This window comes from Rhipicephalus sanguineus, chromosome 6, assembly GCF_013339695.2.
Source record: "Rhipicephalus sanguineus isolate Rsan-2018 chromosome 6, BIME_Rsan_1.4, whole genome shotgun sequence".
NCBI classification, from domain to species: Eukaryota; Metazoa; Arthropoda; class Arachnida; order Ixodida; family Ixodidae; genus Rhipicephalus; species Rhipicephalus sanguineus.
In genome coordinates, this window is record NC_051181.1 from 23,134,290 (window position 1) to 23,145,244 (window position 10,955).

The 10,955-nt window shown below is 53.1% G+C and overlaps 1 non-coding gene across 1 annotated transcript; it reads right to left on the minus strand.

The window, feature by feature from the left end:
- Positions 1–237: 237 nt before the first annotated feature.
- Positions 238–309, minus strand: Trnas-gcu (transfer RNA serine (anticodon GCU)). The gene has a single exon. It is a non-coding gene; the product is annotated as a tRNA-Ser (tRNA).
- Between the last annotated feature and the right edge of the window lie 10,646 nt (positions 310–10,955).

The following is a 10,955-nucleotide window of genomic DNA, read 5'->3' on the forward strand; positions in this document are numbered from 1 at the left end:
TATGATAACAATTCCGATGAAACCCAAAGAATAGCAAGCAGGTCGAAACTTCCGCGCGCTGCAAGTGCCGACTACGTACAATAATATATCTGGGGTTTAACGTCCCAAAACCACGATATGATTATGAGAGACGCCGTAGTGGAGGGCTCCGGAAATTTGGACCCCTGGGGTTCTTTAACGTGCACCTAAATCTAAGCACACGGCCTCAAACATTTTCACCTCCATCGAAAATGCAGCCGCCGCGGCCGGGATTCGATCCCGCGACCTTCGGTCAGCAGCCGAGCGCCATAACCGCTAGACCACCGTGGCGGGGCGCGACTACGTACAACCCGACGAGCTTACAATATATAATGTCGCGGGCGAAAGAAGACGGACAACCAGGAGTCGACGTCTGCCCCGGAACCAGAGCAGCAAAAACGTTCTCTCCTTTTTCAGCCCCAACGTGTATGTGCCAAAGCGGGATGGTATGTGTCAATATAAGAGAACGTTTTTGCTGCTCTCGTTCCGGGGCAGACGTCGACTCCTGGTTGTCCGTCTTCTTTCGCCCGCGACATTACTGGTGGAGGCGCTGGGTACCTGTACCTTGGCTCCCAAGTGTCGGCCGTCACTCCTAGCACCTTGGCGACAGCTACATCTGCCAGAGCAAGAAGCAGCCACCGTCTGCGAGGATTACCCCCCGAATTTGGTCCCTTGTCATCGAGACTCGAAAGTTGACGACTCCGACAACAAGCCAGGAGAGTCAAACTACCGATGCCCATTGTTCTCCCCTCGCGCATGTTTTTCATGCGTCACAGACACCAAGACCATTCCATGGAGACGATTTAGAAGATGTTGATGACTGGCTCGACCACATTGATCGGGTTGCCAGCATCAACGAATGGGACGACGTTTGCAAGCGGCGGCGAGTCTACTTCGCATTGGAAGATTATGCGAAAACGTGGTACGAAAACCACGAGGGCTCCTTCGCGACATGGCAAGAGTTTAGTCGGCAGCTCCGCGACGCGTACCGCAACGCCGAAAGGAAGGAGAGCTGAACAAGCCATCTCGTGCAGGAATCAGCGGCCGAACGAGCGAGTCTCAATGTTTGTCGAGGACATACTTCGACTCTTCCGGCGCGCAGACCCTGCCATGTCAGAGGAAAAGAAGGTGCGACACACAGCGAAAGAACAGATTTTCGCTGGACTCATGCGCAATCCAGCGACAACTGTGGCCGAGTTCATCAGTGAGGCAACCACGATGGAGCGTACTCTCGAGCAGCGGTCGTCACAGTACGAACGCAACGACATCACGGCCACTGCATGCTCCATCGGATCTGACAGCGAGAGGCAGGCCCTCGCAGACTTCATACGAAGTATCGTGCGGGACGAACTGCGACAGCTCCATGCAGTAGGAGCCCAACCACCTGTGACTTCACTCGCGGACGTAATCAGACAAGAATAAGGCAGGCGGTCGCACCTTTTGCGCCACTCGCACCACCAATACCTGAGGCCCCCGTCCTGACGTATGCGGCGGCACTGCGATATTCTGCGCCACCAGCAACAGGTCCCTCTATGCGGACAATAGACCAGGCTACGCACCCATTCCAGGACACCGCTTCGAGTCTGCCTCCCGGTTCAAGGTTTCCGAGCGCACCCACATATCTGCCGTCTGCATCGAGACAAAGGCTAGCAGGCAAGTGTGGTGCACGTCGGACAATCGTCCGCTCTGCTACCACTGCGGCGAAGCGGGTCACGTGTATCGCAACTGCCAGTACCGTCAACTAGGTCTCCGCGGCTTCCACCCTGATGATCGATGCCTACGCTACGGTGAGCGCCCCCCGAAATCTAGGCGTTTCTCACGGGCCAGCGAATTCCTTCGACTGTTGAGCGCCGCCAGTCGAGATCGCCATCGCCTCGCCGGTCTACATCACCTACCTTGCCCTCGTCGTCTTACGCTCCTTTCAGCAGCCGGTCACCGAGTCCTCGCAGGGGAAACTAGGAGCCGGGACTTCTGGGGTGAAGTCGCTGACCGACGAACTTTCAAAGAACCTCCCTCGACGCAGTGACCCGACGACGACCGTTCCCGTTTTTCAATGTTTTCTGACAGTAAGAAGATCGTTTCTGCCGACATCGCCGTCTGCGTGGACACCATGCTGCCACTGCCCTCGTTGACACCGGTGCCGACTATTCTGTTATGAGCGCCGCACTGGCATCTGAACTGAGGAAAGTTACCACACCATGGCAAGGACCCCAGTTGCGCACGGCAGGTGGCCATCTGGTAAGGCCGACTGGAATGTGCACGTCACGTATTCCAATGCGTGCGTCGACATTTACAGGGTCTTTCCCTCGTGTTGCCCGTTGCTCTCGGCCAGTCATCCTGGAATGGACTTTCTTCGTGAATACGGCGCAGTCATTGACTCCGTGAGTTACTTTGTCATTCGAAGAACCTTTTCATGCTACAACTGACAACACCCAATTATCGGAAACAGAATTACGTGTTGCCGATGATTCTAGAACTCTGCCGCCTCGAAGCAGTCTCTTTGTCACTGTGGAATTGGGACAGGTGTCAAACACTGTAATTGCGGAGGCCCATTTGTCGTTCCTTCTTTCACGACAAATCTGCATTGCCCGAGGAATCATTCAGCCTAGCAACAGACAGCTCACCTGCTGGTAAAGAACTTCAGCGACAGATATCGTCATCTTGCCAGACGCACCGCCATTGCCTACTTTGAGAAATTGCAGACGCCCAGGGTTCGTCACCTTCGCGACCATTCGGCGACCATTCTACGAGGACTTCACGAGCACTCTCGACGTAAAGCAGGGTTTACCGTCAGCACAACGAGAAAGCCTTCTGCGCATGCTCGGCTCATTTCAAGACTGCTTTGCTACAACGTCGAAGGCTAAACAGACACCGCTTGCTCAGCATCCTATTATCACCGAACCCACCGAAAGACCCATTCGACAACATGCCTATTGGCCGCGAGATCGAGCGAAGTCGCCGCCTGCGGCCACTGGCTGAAGTGCGCCTAGTGTGGAGTACTCCCTGCGTCGTCTGCTAGCCACGTTGTGTTTGCATGTGCGCGTACGTCATGCCCTTTTTTAAGGACGGTTTGTTATGTTGTGTAGCACTGATAATTGGGCGAGTTGGTACAGATGCACGGCTTCAGAACGGCGCAACAAGGAAGACGAGTAGTTTCGTCTTCCTTGTTGCGCCGTTCTGAAGCCATGCATTTGTTATGTTGTTTAGGGCGAGTTTAACTGCTCGTACGTATACCTAACTTGGTGTACAGAAGCAACTGGCTTGCTCGGCTGCATGCGCATTGTAATAAGATCAGTGAGTGCGACTTTCGAGAGGGCTGTGTATTGATGTCGTACCCTTCGTTCACCAGAATAATTCCAGTGTTTGGTGCCGCTTTCTGATCCAAGCGCACCCTAAAGAGCAGCTTGGCTTAGTTTCACTCATCAGGCAATAAACAGCGTGTGAAGGCAGCGTTTTAGCGACTCGTTGGTAAACAAAAACGAGGCTCTAGGCCCCGCACTTTCGCGTTTGTTGTTATTGTATAACTGCAGTACTATGCGATAAGCTTTAGTTGTGCTTAAGCTGTCCTGTATTGCACGGTTGTGGTCCCGCTACAGCGAATATTTCTATCAAGTGAAGTTTGACACTTTAGTACTGAACTGTCCCCTACAAAGACAACGGAATGACACGCAGCGATAAACGGAGTTGCCGCGCGCAATTTAACTGGGGCGAAATTTACGCAGAACCACCCGTGTGCTTAGATTTAGGTACGCTTTGAAGAAACAAGATGTTCAAACTACCCCGATGGCGTGCCTTACATTTCTGTCGTATAATTTCATGCAAAACCTCATCTTTTTTTTACATTATCTTCAGCGTTTGTCTGGAGTTGTTATAATTGATAGAAGCAGCGGACATTTTTGTTTGAAAAAAAGACACTTATTTCATAAAATACCGGACCTTTGTTGCATAACTGTCGTGCATGTAATCAATCGATGAAAGCTCTGTGCTAAACTCGTACCTTTTATTCTGTTATTGGAGCAAGAAGAAGTGCGTACGCGTTGAACGTCTCCGCGGCGTTAAAGCGCTGTCGATCACGTTGCTTTCCCTCTAAACTTATCACTGTCCTACATTTCATGCAGAACTGAGCAATAAAAATGCGCATTTGCGGCGAGCAGTGCTCATTGCACAGGAATATGGGCTGGTACAGGGGCGTAGCCAGTGGGGGGTGTGTTGGGGGTTCAAACCCCTCCGAAATTGTTCAATTTTGCACGTTATATTACACGCACATATACAAACACACGCAGGAACACCCCCCCTCCCGAAAAAACTTTTTGGCTGTGCCCCTGCCTGGTATACAAATGAGCATGACGTAAACACTTAAGTAGTTCAGTCGTGTTACAGCAGAGCGTAGTACACACACCACAAGCCCAACACGTACAGAGAAAGAACAAAAGCGTTATAAGTGCGCAAGCGCAGACTATCGTCCAGGACAGCCATCCCTTTCATCGGCAGATTGCGCTCTCTTACTAGTAATAGTAACGTTTGATGATCTTCGGGCATCGATTCAACATGAAGATCGTGTATATTACCCGTAAGCTGCAATCAAAGCATTTTATTTCGCCGAGAACCGGCTCAAACCACTCACAGCGAAGTGCGGCTGTGTGTATTTGCATACGCGCCGCCGGCGGCCTCTCCACACTACGCAGCGACGGTGCTGTCACCTATAGGTCGATCTCGTGGCGAATAGGGTTCGCAAAAGGAAGATACGCTATACGCGATCAAGTTCAGCAGATGCTTAAACGCGACGTCATCCCGCCCACTATCCCTGGGCTTCACCAGTTGTGTTAGTAAAGAAGAAGGATGGTACGTTGCGCTTTTGCGTCGATTATCGGAAATTGAACAAGGTCACCAAAAAAGACGTTTATCCTCTACCACGAATAGATGACTCCTTGGCCGTTACGCACGCCAGATTTTTTCCTCCATGGATTTACGTAGTGGCTACTGGCAAATCTCCGTTGACGAGCGTGACCGCGAAAAAACTGCTTTTATTACCCTGACGGCATCTACGAGTTTAAGGTCCTGCCTTTCGGTCTATGCTCAGCGCCACTACTTTTCAAAAGATGATGGATTCGGTTCTGCTGAGGGCTCAAATGGAAATCATGTCTTGTTTACCTTGACGACGTGGTGGTCTTCGCAGACACGTTTGAACAACACGTCCACGCCTGCAGACAGTCCTTCAGGCAATTAGAACAGCTGGGCTTTCTCTCAACCTGAGAAGTGCCCATTTTAGATACCAAGAACTGAAATTCCTTGGCCACGTTGTCAGCCATGCCGCCATCCACCCCGTCCCGAGAAAACCAGCACCGTTGGCGCATTTCCCTGTGCCCCACAAATAAGCGCGACCTACGCCGATTTCTGGGGCTGTTTGCGTACTACAGGCGCTTCGTCAAAAATTTTTCGAAGATCGCTGAACCCCTCAATCAACTTACAAAAGACGGCGTCCCGTTTGTTTGGGGTCAGGATCAGCGCCATGCCTTCGACACCCCTCCGAAAACATCTCCAGCACCGCCTGTACTGGGTCATTTTGACGACAACGCTGACACAGAGTTGCACACAGATGCCAGCAACGTCGGACTAGGCGCCATATTAGTTCAGTGGCATAATGGCGTAGAGCGCGTGATTGCCTAAGCGAGCAGAACCTTATCACCTGCTGAGAAAACTATTCTGCTACGGAAAAATAATGCCTAGCTGTTGTCTGGGCCATAACAAGTTTCGGCCATACTTGTACGGCCGCCCATTCAGGGTAGTTAGCGACCACCATTCTCTTTTTGGCTCGCGGATCTCAAGGATCCCTCAGGTCGTCTAGCACGATGGAGCCTTCGGCTACAAGAATTCGACGTTACCATCGTACACAAGTCTGGGCGGAAACACACCGACGCTGACTGTCTTTCACGTGCGCCACTCGAAATGCCGACACTGACCTTGAAGACGACGACACTTTTCTTTCTGCCATGTCAGCAACCAGCTTGGCTCAGCAACAGCGTGACGACTCGGAGCTCAGACCGCTCATTGACTACCTGGAAGGGCGCACATCCCACACTCCTCGAAGTTTCGCATGCACGCTAGCCTCCTTCTGTTTCCGGGATGGAGTCCTTTATAAGAAGAACTTTGACCACACGCAAGCTACATACCTGCTAGTTGCGCCCACCACGCTTCGTGACGACATTTTACGTGCTTGTGACTACGAACCATCATCCGGACACCTTGGCTATACGCGCACGTTGCAATGGATTCGCCGCTCCTACTACTGGCCACGTCTCGCGAAGACTGTGAAGCACTACGTTCGAGCGTGTCGCGACTGCCAACGGCGTAAGACACCACCTACACGACCAGCGGACTGCTACAACCAATAGCCACACCGAAGGTGCATTTTTCATCAGATTGGCATGGACTTGCTGGGATCATTCCCCACGTCTTCGTCTCGAAATCGGTGGGTTGTGGTCACTACCGCTTACTTAACACGGTACTGCGAAACAAAGGCACTTCCAAAAGCTACCGCAGCAGAGGTTGCCCATTTTTTCGTTAACAGCGTCGCCCTCCGTCACGGAGCGCCAGCTGTCGTCATCACTGACCGTGGGACAGCCTTCACTGCAAGATGCTGCAAGAAGTCTTGGGGTTAAGTGGCACGGAACATCGCAAAACAACGGCCTATCACCCGCAAACAAATGGGCTGAACGAGTGAACAAGATGATTGCATACATGCTGTCAATGTATGTAGCCATTGACCACAAGAACTGGGACGATATCCTGCCTTACGTCACATTTGCGTATAATACTGCAATTCAAGAAAGTACAGGTTTCACCCCTTTTCGCTTAGTCCACGGTCGAGAGGTTGCTACAATGCTCGACGCCATGCTCCTCCCCGACAACCTAGGAATGTTTTCCACGGATGCTGCGATGCTCGCTCAACGCGCCGAGGAGGCCCGTCAACTCGCGCGACGCGGTATTGAGTGTCGCCAACTGCAGACGCACGCCGCTACAATCTTCCACCGAGAATTGCCTTCAATCCTGGTGATGAAGTCTGGTGTGGACCCCCATCAGACAGCGCGGCCGTTCAGGAAAGCTGCTGCGCCGCTACATCGGCCCTTACAAGATTGTACGGCGTCTCAGCGATGTTACTTTGAGTTCTCCCAGAAGGCACCTCGAGACGTTCCCGTCGACTTCCACAAACTGAAGTCATCCATGTTTCTAGGCTGAAACCGTACTTTTCTCACTGTGACTCGACTGTGAAGTGACAATGACTTCATTGACGACTTAGCGTGTGTCCTCTTGTTTTCCTCTTTTTTGTTTTGTTCTTTCCTGTTATTTGACCCATTGTTTGGTAGCAGCAGACTACGTTATTTTTGTCGCGACACATTCATTCCGCTTGCATTAGTATCCTTCTCCATTTTCTCTTTTGCCCTCACATAAAGCATCGAGACGATGCTTCTTTAGGAGAGGGGGTATGACACATACCATCCCGCTGTGGCACATACACGTTTGGGTGTGAAGAGAACGTTTTTGCTGCTCTGTGGTCCGGGGCAGACCTCGACTCCTGGTTGTCTGTCTTCTCTCGCCCGCGACAATACCCACACACAACACACACGCATGTATATGTATAATATTATAAGAGGTTTATTAGCGGCGACGATACTCGACGATACAGCGACAGTCGAGCCGGGGCCGACTCTCAGCGCGAGCTGCGTTCTCTTCGAGCCGAAGAGGGCGACCCACTAGAAGGTGCTCGAGAGGACGACCCATTACGAAGTTCGAACGCTTCGCTACAATTACCCCCGGTAGGAAAAGGGAGCCACCTGGCGACCTAGCAACTAGTCACTATGAGGGGGTCGTGGTAGGGCTTCAGGCGCTCCACGTTGACAATGTCGCGCCCTCGACGGCGCATGTCCGAAGATGGTTCTATGGGTTCGATGAGGTAGTTGACCGGGGATGTGCATTCGACGACACGGTATGGGCCTTCGTATTTGGGCAGTAGTTTGGAAGAGAGGCCAGTTGCAGTGGTAGGGACAGAGAGCCAAACGAGCGCTCCAGGGAGGAACGTGGGCGCAGAAGTGGTGTTCACCGCGATTGCTCTTCTGCCGCTCTTGGTTATACGTAGTGAAGGTCTTGGAGAGCTCACGACACTCCTCAGCAAGTCTGGCTGTGGCAGAAATAGGCGCACATTCAGAGCGATCCGGCTTGTATGGAAGTATTGTGTCCATGTGTGCGACGGGTGCCTTCCGTACAGTAAGAAGAAGGTGAAAAACCAGTAGTGCTCTGAGGGGCGGTGTTATAGGCGTAGGTGACGAAGGGAAATGGCATCCCAATTGGTGTGATCGGCGGCGACGTACATCGAGAGCATGTCGCCGAGCGTGCGGTTAAAGCGTTCGGTTAGGCCATTCGTCTGCGGGTGGTAAGCATAGTTTTGCGGTGAACAGCATGGCACTCTTTGAGAATGGCTTCCACGACTTCCGATAAGAAGACACGGCCTCGATCGCTGAGAAGCTCTTGGGGTGGTCCGTGACGCAGTATGAATCGGTGTAGTAGGAAGGAGGCAACATCGCGCGCTGTAGCCGCTGGGAGGGCGGCGGTTTCGGCGTATCACGTTAGATGGTCAACAGCGACGATGGCCCAGCGGTTACCAGCCGAAGTCAGAGGAAGTGGTCCGTACAAATCGATGCCCACGCGCCCAAACGGACGGTTAGGGCACGGTAATGGTTGTAGACCTGGTGGCGACACGTGCGTTGCAGGTTTTCGGCGTTGGCAATCGAGGCAGGAGCGAACGAACTTCTGCACGTAGCGGTACATCCCTCGCCAGAAGTATCGTTGTCGAATGCGGTGGTAAGTTTTCGATACCCCAGAGTGCGCGCATTGCGGGTCAGAGTGGAAGGCCTCGCATATTTCAGAATGCAGAGTGCGGGGTATCACTAGTAGCCACTGGCGGCCGTCGGCGTCGTAATTGCGTCGGTGCAGTAGGTCGTCGCGAACGGCGAAATGGTGGGCTTGACGACGCAACGCGCGAGTGGATGGTGTTGCGGACGGATCAGTGAGCAAGTCGATCAGCGAGGTGATCCATTTATCCTTGCGCTGTTCGGTAGCGATGGTGTGAACGTCGATTGAAGAACAGCTATGTGAGATACTGAGCAAGGGGCATTGTCGTCAGGCAAGGGAGAGCGCGAGAGGGCGTCGGCGTCAGCATGCTGGCGTCCGTTGCGGTACAGCACTCGGATGTCGTAGTCTTGTAGGCGAAGCGCCCAGCGGGCGAGACGGCCTGAGGGATCCTTCAATGACGACAGCCAGCATAGTGCATGATGGTCGGTGACGACATCAAATGGGTGGCCATACAAATAAGGTCGAAACTTTGTAAGGGCCCAGATGATCGCCAGGCACTCTTTTTCCGTGACCGTGTAATTGGTCTCGGCTCTGGTAAGCGTACGGCTTGCGTATGCCACGACATATTCGGGAACCCTGGCTTGCGCTGCGCAAGGACAGCGCCGAGGCCTACACCGCTGGAATCCGTGTGTACCTCCGTTGGGCCGTAGGATCGTAGTGGCGTAGTATGGGAGGAGACGTCAACAAACGACGGAGCTTTGCGAACGCGTCGTCACACTCGGACGACCACGACTTTAGGTGTCCGTTACCTCCAAGGAGCTTCGTCAGCGGTGATATGATGGTGGCAAAGTTTCGTATGAAGCGTCGAAAGTACGAACACAGTCCTACGAAACTGCGCAGTTCTTTGACGGACGTAGGTTTGGGAAATTCGGCCACGGCCCGAAGCTTGGTCGGGTCGGGAAGGATTCCGTCCTTGGACACGACGTAGCCGAGGATTGTCAGCTGCCGTGCTGCAAATCGGCACTTCTTCAGATTCAGTTGGAGGCCGGCGTTGCGCAACCGCGTCAAAACATGCCGCAGACGTTGGAGATGCGTGGAGAAGTCCGGAGCGAAATCCACGACGTCGTCCGGGTAACACAAGCACGTGTGCCATTTCAAGTTGCGCAGAACGGTGTCCATCATGCGCTCGAAGGTCGCGGGCGCATTACACAGACCAAACGGCATGACGTTGAACTCGTACAAGCCGTCGGGCGTGACAAAGGCTGTCTTCGGTCGAGCGTCATCCGCCATGGGCACTTGCCAGTACCCCGAGCGCAGATCAAGAGATGAAAAGAATTCGGCTCTTGCAGGCTGTCAATCGCGTCGTCGATTCGCGGCAGCGGATAAACATCCTTGCGAGTGATCTTGTTGAGCCGTCGGTAGTCCACACAGAACCGCACGGAACCGTCCTTCTTCGCAACGAGAACAACGGGAGACGCCCATGGGCTGTCCGAGGGCCGAATAACGTCGCGTCGAAGCATATCGTCGACTTGCTCATTAATGACCCGACGTTCTGCGGGAGACACGCGATATGGACGTTGCCGCAGTGGTGGTTGGGCGCCAGTGTCGATGCGATGCGTAACAACGGAAGTGCGGCCAAGAGAAGTTTGCCCGATATCGAAAGAAGAACGAAATTCGTCCAGCAGGCACAGAAGTTGGGAACGCTGGACCGATGTGAGGTTGTCAGCAATGGAGGACTTAAACACATCAGCAGGTGACGAATCGGACGTGGAAACAGCACTGAGCGTACGGGAACTGGGACAGTGCGTGTCGTCGGGTGCGTCCATAACTTGTGCGTCTTCGAGGGTTCCACTCTGCCGAGACATTCCCCTCGCACCAACGCAACAATGAACGGGGATGGGTTGGTCACAAAAATCCGTGTCGCCCTGAGTGATTTCCACGGTCGCAAATGGCACCAGCAAGCCTTTCCTAGTGAAAACGCGGTCACATGGAGAAAGGAGTGCAACGGCGTCGCAGAGACCGGTGCAATAGACTGACACAGCCGTTGACGAATTTGCAGGAACTGTGATGTCGTCTTTGACGAATACCTT